This window comes from Nicotiana tomentosiformis, chromosome 2 (assembly GCF_000390325.3).
Source record: "Nicotiana tomentosiformis chromosome 2, ASM39032v3, whole genome shotgun sequence".
NCBI lineage: Eukaryota > Viridiplantae > Streptophyta > Magnoliopsida > Solanales > Solanaceae > Nicotiana > Nicotiana tomentosiformis.
The window spans coordinates 157,767,361-157,781,778 of record NC_090813.1 but is presented as its reverse complement, the minus strand read 5'-3'; positions in this window follow the sequence as shown (position 1 = coordinate 157,781,778).

Here is a 14,418-nt window from a genome sequence, read left to right as displayed (position 1 = left end):
GATTTGCCTAACAATATTTTTCGGTGCTTCATTATCGCTTATCGCCTCGGCATTTGACTTTCGCATAGCATAGTCCCAAAGGAGTGCACCATATCTTTTTCGGAATAAATTTGGATTAAAGGCTATTTGTGGAACTTATCCACAAGTGTCGCGACATACAACCCACAATCCCTGCAAAAACATAGATTGATAATTGTAAATAATATGAATGATATTATTATACATGCTACAAAAGTAAAAAAAAAAGAATTGAATACATACATTCTCCCAGATAGCCGTTGAGGCAGATTTGGAACAAACACTACCTTAAAAGCATCAGTTTGTGCCTTGTCATTGTATGATAGTTCGCGAGACCAATCTATGCCTTGCTTGTCTCTGATGGATAGGTACATAGGTATAAGCTTAGCCAGCTTATCTATCTCAGAACTGACATATGCATTATGGCCTGCTGCTCGGTAGGAGTCATATACATTGATACATCTGTCCTTAAATGATACAACTGTCAAGATCCAATGAAGTCTCTCTTTCAGGTTGACTGGTATCAGAACATTGTTGACTGTATGCCGTGATACATTAGCTAGCAACCTGTATCCCCTTATGTAATGCATACAACATCTTCTTCCTTAGCCACACTTGCATCATTACTTGTATCAACATACTTGTCGAAAATTTCAGCAATCCGTGTCTTGAATATAGTCGATGGTGGTGTATTTGTATGTGCTACTTTGATCATACTTTCCTTTCTTCCCCAAGTAGTAAAATATGATATCAATATGCTGTGAAAAAATAAATACAAATAATTTAGCATGGTGGCCAAATAAATGTATACAGTTAAATACAAGTTACTAAATGTGAATACATAAGGATTATATCTTACATCGTTGTTCTATAATTGCCCGTCAAATGGTAGAAGGTAAAATTAATTTTTGTCAGTGACTTGCTGAACTCCAAAATCCAAAGAGTTACGCAGTGTAGACCTATGTTTCCTGTAATAGTCATCCTTATCCTTTCTAAAAGAAGTTACAAAAAAGTAGCATTAGTCATCACATTATATAAGGTAAACCATACATTATAAAACGAATAAAACTTACCTTTGATCATGTTTAGCAAGCAGACCATCACGAACCCATTTTTAGAATTCTTGAATGAGTAAAATATCATGTGGCCCCGTGATAAAATCAGCTTCAAAAGGATATTGTTTGTCAAAAATAGGAGTCAACTTCACTGAACTACTTGCAGTTCATCAGAGTAAAAAATAAGGACATCTAAATATAGTGATTACAGTGATATAAATATAGTTTGATACAACTTAATTGGATAACAGAGAAAAATCAGAATATATATTTGTATACAAATGTACAAACCAACTGAGCCGAAGTTTGTCTCGTAGGGCGAAAAATTCCATCGACTAGGACACCAATTCCTCTGCAAAGGTAACGACTTTGCATCCGCAACTTTAAATGCAGGATGTATCATAATTCTTGTTTCGGGAATCTAACTTGGAAGGTCTTTGTCGGCCAACTCAAATTAAGACACATGTATTTCTCCAGGCTTTTGAGCCGCAAGAGGTAGAATATCAGATTGTATTCTATTTGGATCATCAGATAAATCCTCAGCAATTTTTAGTGGTATCACACTTGGTACCTCTGTATCAGTATGTATTCCACAAGGATCATCAGATCTCAAATCTGATTCCATGTTAGGTATCACAACAGGGAAGTGTACTCCAATATTCTAAGGTAGCGATGTTGCATCTGCAACTTTAAATGCAGGATGTATCATAACTCTTGTTTTAGGAATCTGACTTGCAAGGTCTTCGTCGGCCAACTCAAATTAAGATACATGTATTTCTACAGGCTTTTGAGCCGCAAGAGGTAAAATATCAGATTGTATTCTATTTGGATCATCATATAAATCCTCGGCAGTTTTTAGTGGTATCACACTTGGTACCTCTGTATCAGTATGTTTCCACAAGGATCATCAGATCTCAAATCTGATTCCATGTTAGGTATCACAGCAGGGAAGTATACTCCAATATTCTAAAATGAATAAAAAATATTAATACATAAATATTACTTATATACTTCAATAAAAATAACAACTTGCAATTTTATAACAAATAATATACCTTAGATTCCGTAGTCCCTCCATTTCTAACATCACCACCATCAAGAATCTCCTCTGTAGAGGCCTTTAATGTATCTCTACGTAAATTACTATAGGGAACTCCAACAGCAGGAATGTCGGCAGGCAACTTATTTTCAACACCCTTGAGGAGTGGTAGTACAAGTCATGAGCCACTAAGACTTAGATTTATAAAATTGAAATAAAATATTTACAACATCTATTTGGAATGTACATGAACAAAATTCGAATCTAAAGCTACCAAGGACAAGTGATAGACATAACTGGAACGCGGGTACATCTTCAATGCCAGCTCCCGCTATACACAATAACATCAACTCCAAAATCTGCACGCAAGGTGCAGAAGTGTAGTATGAGTATAACCGACCCCATGTACTCAATAAATATCCTAACTAACCTCAGCGAGGTAAAAGAAGCAAGAACTATAAATGATACTCGTTATCACCTGTACAGTTCATAATTTCAACAAGTATAGAACAGATATATGATCAAATCAAGAAATCTCACTTAAAACCACCTTGGTGCTCACAAATCTTTATTTTAAAGTATTCCGCTCAGTCAAAAATCCAACATATAAGGAAGATACACAAGTAAATCAGATAAACAATCAAGAAAATTGCAAGTAAGATGAAATGCAATAATCACATATCAGTCTGTTACGGCACGCAACCCGATCCAAATAACAACAAGCCAATAAGGTCTGTTGCGGCGTGCAACCCTATCTAATAACAGTAACTAGCTCTCCAGAGCGCACATCAACCAGAAACCTGTCAGTTTCTCATACTCCGCATGTACACCATCAAGAGAGAAACATGAGAGGGTGACCCTGTGGGGATGGATCCTTATCCGCACGCAAGCACGACCAATTCAACGTGCTACCAGTCTGGCATGGTCACATGCTCAATATGATGGATCCACCCGACGTGGTCACAGGCTATATCAAAATTCACCCGGCGTGGTCACAGGCATATCAACACAATCCACCCGGTGTGGTCACATGCATATAAACACAATCCGCCCGACATAATCACATTCATATCAACACAATCCGCCCAGTGTGGTCACATGCATAACAATACAATCCTCCCGGCGTGGTCACATGCAAAATAATACTATCTGCCGGCGTGGCCACAAGCATAACAACACAATCCGCCCGACATGCTCACATGCATCCAGTTCAAATCATATCACATAGAAGCATGTATACAAGAACACATGTATATGATGAATATTTATCAGATTTCGTGCTTCTGGAGTGGTATAATAACATTCTAAAGTGTATGCATGTGCAAAATGTGCTATCATAGTTCAAATCGGCAATTTTATCACAGAAATAGCAATTACCAAGTTTATTCAGGAAATTAGCCTCTTCGAAACACCAAACATGGCTCAAATAGTTCACAACAATGATACAAATATGAGAAATATAATATCTTAAAGCTTAACTATCAACTCTAGGAATATCATAGCCTAAACACTATCCCGAGTATGGATAAATACCCCGGTGCTCGTACATGGGCTCAACCCCACACATATGCACACCCATAGTGCGTAGCTATCACAAATAATTCAGGCAACTACCAAGTTAAGATAAGATACTTACCTCATTCAAGCCAAAACAAATACCGAGCAAGCCAAACAACACTCTACAAATGCCATCCCGTGTAAATCAACCTCCAAACGGCTCGAAACTAGCAAAAATCAACTCAAAATCATCAAATAATGGTAAAGGAAACAAACCCAAATAATAAAGGTCGAATCTTTAATCAAAAGCTCAAAGTCAACCAAAACGTTAACCCCGGGCCCGCACCTCAGAACTCGACAAAACTCATAAAATCCGATAGCCCATTCAATTACGAGTCCAACCACACTAATTTCACTCAAATCCAACTCTGAATCTATATTCAAAACTCAATTATTCTCTCTAGGAAAATTTAAACAAAACCCCCCAATTTCTCCTCTTCAAATCCTTAATTTAGGTGTAACAATCCATGGAAAAACAAAATATATAATCAAAATAAAGATAAAATTACTTACCCTTAAGATTTGGATGTTTAACTCCTCCAAAATTGCCTTAATTGTGCTCCAGGAACTCAAAAAGAGGAGAAAATAAACTCAAAATTCCGAAATTGGAAGTTTTAATGCACTGCCAGTGGTCCTTCTTCGCGATCGCGGTCTCCAACCTTGCGATTCAAAAAAATTCCATCTCAATTTTTACCCTTTGCGATCGCAAGCATGTCCCCACGACCGCGATGAACAAATTCTAACAAGCTTGCCCAACTCTTCGAGACAACCTCTAGTATAATAGCTATAACGTTTTATACAAAACTCCAAATGACAAACGGTTTGACTTTTTGAATACTAGATATAAAGTGCTACAAATTATTTTTTGGATCATCTCCAAATTCCTTGTAGATTGTAAGATATAAGCTTCCAAATTCAGCTTAGTGACAACAAAATTTCTTCTTCGCGAACGCGATTCACAGGTCCAGGTTTTCCATTTTACTCTTCGCGATCGCGACCAATGCTCCACGACCACGATGTACACCCCTGTAGCCAAAAACCAGCAACTAAAAATGGCCTAAACATTGTCTGAAACCACCCCTAAATACACCCGAGCCCCTTGGGACCCTGTCCGAATATACCAAAAAGTCCAAAAACATATTACGGACATACTCGAGGCCTTAAAATAACATATAATAACATCAAAACTACGAATCGTCGACCAATATCAATCTCTTAAGTTCATAAACTTCAAACTTCGAACCAAGCATCCGATTCAAGCCTAACCAATCTGGAATGAATCCAAATTTTGCATACAAGTTCCAAATGACATATCGAACCCACTCAACCTCCCGGAACAACAATCCGAACCCGATAACATCAAAGTCAACTCCCGGACAAACCTATGAACTTTCTAAAGCTTCAAATTGTCAACTTTAGCCAAATAGCGCTGAAACCTTTTAGGAACATCCAAATGCAAATTCGGGCATACGCCCAAGTCCAAAATTACCATCTGGACCTAACAGAACTATCAAAACTCCGATCTGGGCTCAAATACACAAAAGTCAAACTTGGTCAACTCTTCCAATTTAAAGCTTCTAACATGAGATTCATTCTTCCAAATAAATTCTGAATCACCTGAAAACTAAAAGTGACGATTCACACAAGTCATAATACATCATATAAGCTATGCAAGACTTCAAACAGCAGAACGGAATGCAAATGCTTAAAACAACCAGTTGGGTCGTTATATTCTCCCCCACTTAAACATGCGTTCATCCTCGAACGTGCCAAGAGTCGTTCCAAAGCCATAAAATCACTATGTAAACTCACCATGCACATACTTGGGGAGTGATCCCACATCACCCCAATCCATATAAGTCCGTCAACTCAACATAACCGAAGATTCTCCCTTCAACCTTAATCCATAAACCTTGGAATCTAAGTTATAACATCTGTAATCCATTACAAGACCCGATTCACACATTTATACATTGTATAAGTCTGAACAAGCTATATCAAGCCATAACCATAGCCCAAGATGAGATCACATGATATACGACATAACTTAGTTACTCATAGCAATAACTTCCGTCCATAATAGTTGCTCAATAACAAATCCGGTACCGGTAACAAACCTCATATCAAATAAAGCCTTGTTCTAACCCTTCGTACACTGCCAATGATGAAAGAAACACGCAGAATCTCATAATCTCTCATCATATCAACAAGTCATGGAGCTCTCTTGTCCGACTAGAACCATAGCCAAATTCTAAGATAATTAGTGGCATTATTCTTCCAAACCTACCGTAATCAAATCTGATAGATCCATACTAGGTCCAATGACCTCATCTCACTACAAGCTGCTCTACTGACATGCCACATCAATATTACCTAAGCCACAACCCGTGCAATCCGTGCAACCATAAGCAACGACTCAAATGTACACAAAAATGGAAAATGAATCAAACGAGAGGACCGTTCCGCAAGCTCAACGGGTACCACCACAAGCACAATGCCATGAACCCATCATACATAGTAGAACCAAGATGCACAAAATCAACACAAAGGATCATATCCCCACATAACTCCGCCTGCAACGCATGACCCAATCTAACAACCGGTCCACATGAAATACCTTGAGTCATAATGCTCAAAATCAACAACCATACATAAATCAACACCAAATATGCGAAGTGCATCACCATAACCATAGAGAAGCGAATAACACAATATACCACAACCTAGAAAGACTATAACCAAGGCGCAATCAACTATTCAACACCCCAATAACCATCTCGCTCAAATTTTTCCACAAGACCCAGACAGAATGCACCATGTGTGCAAATACCCAACCGATCACAACCCATCGTAGCATAAAAGAGTAACACATAGAACATATCAGAACATGAACAAGCTCAACTCTAACCGATTGATACATTCCTCAATAATAGTAGTTCTAAATCAACAAATCTGACCCAATGTATAATACACGCCCTCATTAGGCTTACCAGTGTGCCCCAAATCAATTTCGGTCATCCATAAATAGATACATAACCCTCCAAAAGTCCACAATAACCTAACCATAATGCATACCGCTAGCCGTCAACCTCTTAGCATACCTTTACTATCCGCAACCAAGGGATAGTCCACCTTTGAGACCCCGGGTCTCCAAATCACAAGAATACAAAAATCACCATATCCGATCCCAACTCCATCACTCGAATGATTAACACATCCTTTATACACAATCATTCCACGATAAATACTTCCATAATTCTTTCGTGCCACATAGAAAAATATGTAAATCAGCAGTTGATCAACCAGACAATTACAATAATACCATTCAAATATCTGCAAGTTCGAACACAATGCACCTTTCTAAAATGAACACTCTTCCCAAGTAATACCAAATAGTGCCAACATTCTTCTATCATATGAAACCTTCCATGTTGTCTAGGACTCATGACCTTCCCTTTGAAACTAAACCACAAACTTATACATAATATTCTCAATTCCACATGTCTCACTGCATCTATTATGCCATCATATGATAAAACGAGAATCCTATTATCAAATTTGAGTTACAAGCAGAATACACACCCAATCAGCCGAAAACCTTCCACTTGATCCCATCCAGGAGAAAATCACAACACGTAACAAACTCCCCATGCCTATAAAAAATATCCATCTCAAGCCATGACAGATCATCGAGAATTCTTCAAAACCCATTTGCACATAACCAAGCCATTAGAACTGAATCTCTCTAACTCAACCAAATCATGCAGGTCACCAAACCCAAGAGTATTTCCACAAAACACCGGTAAAGCCTCACCACATCATAAGAACCAAAAGAACCGATCATACCATTACCATACTGATCCAAACTACTACCAAGTTATCCTATTTCCTCTGAGTTTCTTTTGAATTGCCTTCAAGTTAACACTTCTCCTTGCCATAATACCACGATCCTCAACCAAAACTCGCCACACGAAATCCTAGCATGGAACCACGTCGTCCTAAGCCCATAAACCATTATATTCCCTCTTCAGCATCCAATAGTACCGTAACCAAAATGCCCACTCTGAAGAGACCTTATGTGAATCAAACGTTGTTTCCTTTACCTCTCTGGTACTGAAATGTAGAACCTCTAATGATATAGTTGTATCGCCAGTCCCCACACTACCCAATGTAAATATCATATCTTAGCTCTTTTGTTTACAAATTTCTGAAATTCATCAAAAGTCATATATGAACCTTGAACCCATTAGAACCTTTTCAAGAGTCATTCACCCTATTCTAATCTCAATGAACCGCCCAAACAAGCGGACAACTTCTGCTCCATCATCACACTAACACCAAAAGAAGTAACCCCATCTTAATGCAACTGAGTAAATCCCTACTCCATGCACACTACATCTATCGCGAATAACAAACTCAAATCATTCCATGATTTCCATATACCTATAAAGTGTAATATATCCTATATCCAGAAATGTCCTTACTCGAGTCATCCTCGATATCAACCTTTGTAAGTCATAACTGATTCACAAATATACCTCAGACAGAAACCAATACAACACATAACTATGCAATCTGATCGTCGATAGCAGGCTCGCCCACTTGGTTCACAACTATAGAACAAAGCATCCGATAATTCACAATACCCATACTCTATTACTGCCATAATCCTGCACTAAAATTCAACTGAATCCTTCATAAGCTCATGTAACACAAACCATAAAATACCTCAATTCATCTGCTAAGCTCACACTCATCCTTGTGATAGTCAAGTCAACTTTCTCAACCGACCCAAACTCAAATCGCGACACACATAACCCACCGGTCGAAGGAAACTCTCCACAGAATCATCATAATAATCACGCAACCTCAGAACATCCCGCAGGAGATAGCACACCTGCTTAGCCTCAAACTGGCATATCTCTATATCCTTTTATGGCCACGACCACTATGCAATCACTAAATCTTCTAGAGTCTGAACTCATCAATAAGATATAAGAATACGCTTCATTCCACAACTGGACAACTGAAATATCCCTAACGCACTTGTAACTCCGTACTGTACACACATCAAGAAAGAAATCAAGCACCCGATAGTTCTTTCATATCCCAAGAGAACTATTCTCATCCTATACAAGCCATATGAACACACTCCACAATCACATGATACACATCATATAGCTATCCAACCACTCACCGAACCGCCAGTCCCACTCCTAGGGACACTATCGGACATATACGTCCAAAAGCACACACTCACACAACTGAAATCACCGTGCCCAAGCTGCGGTCAAAACCCAACCTCAAGTCCTCTGGAATGGCCCAAAAACACAACACCGAATACATATCTCACACCTCATCCATGGAATCGCAAGCCGTAGATGCACAACTAATACCGAGCGCTCAACACAACACATGAGTGAGTGGAATGAGTTCAAGGAGATACGCTTCAAGCTGAATCAATGCCTCACGATAATGAAAGAAAGATGGGAAGTTTATCCTAAATGACCTGTAGCCACTAGAAGATAGGTATGAACGTCATCATACCTATCCGCAAGACTCTACTAAACACTTGCTCATCACTTGTAGAACTTATGAACCTAGGGCTATGATGCCAACTTGTCACGATCCAAAATCCATTAGGTGTGATGACACCTAACCCAACCCGCTAGGTAAGCCAACTAATAGTCAACATATTACAAATGAGATTAATGAGAAATAAATGATGAAATAACTGAACTTTCATATAACAACCCAAGGACTGGTAGTACAAGTCATGGGCCACTAAGACTTAGATTTATAAAAATGAAATGAAATATTTAGAACACTAATTTGGAATGTACATGAACATAATTCGAATCTAAAGCTACCAAGGACAAGTGATAGCCATAGCTGGAACGCAGGTACATCTTCAATGCCAACTCCCGCCATACATAATAACATCAACCCCAAAATATGCACGCAAGGTGCAGAAGTGTAGTATGAGTAGAACCAACCCCATGTACTTAATAAGTATCCTAACTAACCTCGGCGAGGTATAATAATAAAGAACTATAAATGATACTCGTTATCACCTGTACAGTTAATAATTTCAACAAGTATAGAACAAATATATGATCAAATCAGGAAATCTCACGTAAAACTACCTTGGTGCTCACAATTCTTTGTTTAAAGTATTCTGCTTAGTCAACAATTCAACATATAAGGAAGATATGCAAGTAAATCAGGTAAACAACTAAGGAAATTGCAAGTAAAGATGAAATACAATAACCACATATTAGTCCGTTGCGGCGCGCAACCAGATCCAAATAGCAATAAGCTAATAAGGCCTGTTGCAGCGTGCAACCCGATCCAATAACAGTAACCAGCTCTCCCAGAGATCACATCAACCAGAAACCCGTTAGTTTTTCATAATCCGCGTGTACACAATTAAGAGAGAAACATGAGAGGGTGACCCTAGGGGGATGGGTCCTTATCCATACGCAAGCACGACTAGTTCAACGTGCTACCATCCCGGCGTGGTCATAGGCTCAATATCAAAATTTGCTCGGCATGGTCATAGGCTCAATATGATGGATCCGCCTGGCATGGTCACATGCTATATCACAACCCATCCGGTATGGTCACAGACATATCAATACAATCCGCCCGGCGTGGTCACAGACATATCAACATAATCCGCCCGGTATGGTCACAAGCATATCAACACAATCTGCTAGGAATGGTCACATGCATACCAATACAATCTGCCCGACGTAGTTATAGGTATAACAACACAATCCAGTCATATGCATCCAGTCCAAATCATAGCACACAAAAGCAGGTATACGAGAACACATGTATATGATGGATAATTATCAGATTTCATGCTTCTAAACTGGTATAATAACATGCTAAAGTGTAGGCATGTGAAAAGTATGCCATCATAGCTCAAATCGGCAATTTTATCACAGAAATAGCAATTACCAAGTTTATTCAGGGAATTAGCCACTTCGTAATCCTAAACATGGCTCAAATAGTTTACAAAAATGATACAATATGAGAAATATTATAGCTTAAAGCTTAACAGTCAACTATAGATATATCATAGTCTAAGCACTACCCCGAGCATGGATAAATACTCCGGTGCTCGCACAAGGGATCAACCCCACTCATATGCGCACCCATAGTACGTAGCTATCACAAATAATTAAGGAAACTAGTACCTCAACCAAGTTTAGATAAGATACTTACCTCAAACAAGCCAAAACAAACAACGAGCAAGCCAAACAACACTCTAGAAATGCTATCCCGCACAAATCAACCTCCAAACGACTCGAAACTAGCAAAATCAACTCAAAATCATAAAATAATGCCAAAGGAAACAAACTGATGTAAAAGCAGAATCTATGTTAAATTTTATTAATTTTGGTGAAGATCATGTTTTAGAGCTCAAGTACAAACATATGGACTTATTTTCAAGAAGCGCAAGAAGTCCAAGAAGCTCAAGATTGATTTCAAGAAGCCAAGATTCTTTCCTTCTTAAAATATAATTTATTATTTCTTTACAAGAAAGGATTTCTTCTTTTCTTTTCTTGGCAGGTGTAGACTTTATTTGTTGTCTTCCTTTTAGAATAAGGATTTTTCTTTTAGTAGGAATCTAGTTTTATTTCCTTATAGAATAAGGATTTTATTATTTTTGTCTTTTGATATTTTATTTCCTTATTAGAATAAGAATTGTAGTCATCAAAGAAGAGACCCTAGTCCTATATAAAGGGTTCTCATGCCTTGTAGAGTAGAATTCACATTTTTGGAGGTTTACCCTAATTTGCAATAGAGTGTTTTCTCTATTTTGTAGTCTTTATCCTTATTTTTGGTTCCAAGCAAGGTGCTAATAGTCTTTATCTTGTTTTCAATTGCATGTGGTATTTCTTTATCACATTAATTGATTCCAAGTGGTGACTTTAGGAACTTGTTTAGTTCTTGATCTTTCAAGAACACGTTTCTTGACCAAAATTCGTTCTTTTAATGTCATAGAATCATAACTTTCACTGAACTGGTGAAGCATCAATATTTACTTGTTTTGAACGAGTAAATAGTCTTTCTTGTAGTTCTGATCGTAATCTTTCATCTCATTTTTGAATCATCAGATTCCGAGTCTTAAAACTTGAGATACATTGTTTCTTGAAATCGACCCATAAACCACATTTTCGTTTCAAGATCATGATCCTGGTCGGTTGGTTCTTTGTTAACTCGAAGAATCACATCAATTTGGTATCAGAGCAACAGGAGGTGAACCTAATATGCAAGCAATAAAAGGTCATTGGGTTCAAGAAGATGAAGAAACAAGACAACATAAATCACTTTTCCGCACTAGATGTACCTCCCATGGAAAAATATATTCGTTGATTATTGATCGTGGGAGTCATATAAATATCGTTTCTGAAGAGATGGTTACTAAACTCGGCTTGTCAACCAAACTTCATCCATATCTTTATAGCATCGAAGTTCAAGATAGTGATAGTTTAGAGGTAACTCGTCAATGCCTAATAGCTTTTTCTATTGTAAAAATCTATAAAGACCAGATTTGGTGTGACGTAGTGAAGATGGATGCTTGTCAATTATTACTTGGAAGACCATGGGTGTATGATAGGTGTGCTAAATATAATGAAGACCTTAATATCTATTTTTTTTTTTTACAGAGGATGGATGTAAGATTATTTTAGTACCATTAAATTTAGAAGAGATTGCTAAAAATCTGTCGCTCAGTGATGATTCTTTTCTTACTAAATTAAAAATAATTGGTCCAATCAATGGAGAAAAGTCTTTAAATGTTGGTATTACTATGAAAGAGCACAAGGAAGAGGAGCATGCACTAGATCCACACGTTGAGGATTTACCTCCGAAGTTTGATGATGATCCGTTGGAGCATACCATATGTGAGCTTAACTTTCCAATAAATAGAGATGCTCAACATAATATTAATTTTATTGCTAATTCCATCCTTCCAAACACGGCAGCATATTGTATTAATCCAAAAGTCCATGAAAATTTGCAAACACAAGAGGAAAGGTTGCTTAAAAAGGATTCTATAATGGAGGATTTGAGTTTAGATTTTGTTCCCGCTTTTTTAGCGCCTCCAAAGGATGAATATTTTCAAGCATATGTAGGAACACGAAATCTTAACACAAATTCCATCAATGGTTATGATCTAGTTAAATATGAGAGCGTTGTTGCTAAAGAATTCTCAAGAATATATACTTCGATCTCCAAGCTTGATCCAAAGGTACTTGAATTTAATTATTCTAAGGGTTTTTGTCGTACTAAATCAACTTTTTTGGGCATCTCTCATAGGTACCACATTGACACGGAGAAGTTCAGGATTCTTGAAGATCAAAAGAAAATAACTTATGATTATGGATTAATGTTTAAGAACTAATTTAAGAGGATTCATTGCAAAAGTATTGGTACAAAGTTACTATTGAGAAAGTGGGATTTAGTTCGGCCACATGCTAAACTTTGTTACAATACAATGAAGCTCTTTGACAAGTTAGAAAAATACAACTTAGAGCCAGGTGAGTATGAGTTCAACCAAATCATGGAAGTTGCCAATCTTGTGCCATTTGTGGAGCCTTTAGACTCGAGGACGAGTCTTTATCAACCAGGGGAGAATGATGTAAAAGAAGAATCTATGTTAAATTTTATTAATTTTGGCCAAGATCATGTTTTAGAGCTCAAGTACAAACATATGGACTTATTTTCAAAAAGCGCAAGAACCCAAGAAGCTCAAGATTGATTTCAAGAAGCCAGTATTCTTTTCTTCTTAAAATATAATTTATTATTTCTTTATAAGTAAATATTTCTTGTTTCCTTTTCTTGGCAGGTGTAGACTTTATTTGTTGTCTTCCTTTTAGAATAAGGATTTTTCTTTTAGTAGGATTCTAGTTTTTTTTTTCTTGTAGAATAAGGATTTTATTATTTTTGTCTTTAGATATTTTATTTCCTCGTTAGAATAGGAATTATAGTCATCAAAGAAGAGACCCTAGGCCTATATAAAGGGTTCTCATGCCTTGTAGAGTAGAATTCACATTTTTGGAGGTTTACCCTAATTTGCAATAGAGTGTTTTTTTTATTTTATCTTCTTTATCCTTGTTTTTGGTTCCAAGCAAGGTGATAATAGTCTTTATCTTGTTTTCAATTGCGTGTGGTATTTCTTTTTTTTTTTCTTGTAGAATAAGGATTTTATTATTTTTGTCTTTAGATATTTTATTTCCTCATTAGAATAGGAATTATAGTCATCAAAGAAGAGACCCTAGGCCTATATAAAGGGTTCTCATGTCTTGTAGAGTAGAATTCACGTTTTTGGAGGTTTACCCTAATTTGCAATAGAGTGTTTTCTTTATTTTATCTTCTTTATCCTTGTTTTTGGTTCCAAGCAAGGTGATAATAGTCTTTATCTTGTTTTCAATTGCGTGTGGTATTTCTTGTTTTTTTTTCTTCTTGTAGAATAAGGATTTTATTATTTTTGTCTTTAGATATTTTATTTTCTCATTAGAATAGGAATTATAGTCATCAAAGAAGAGACCCTAGGCCTATATAAAGGGTTCTCATGCCTTGTAGAGTAGAATTCACATTTTTGGAGGTTTACCCTAATTTGCAATAGAGTGTTTTCTCTATTTTATCTTCTTTATCCTTGTTTTTGGCTCCAAGCAAGGTGATAATAGTCTTTATCTTGTTTTCAATTGCGTATGGTATTTCTTTATCATGTTA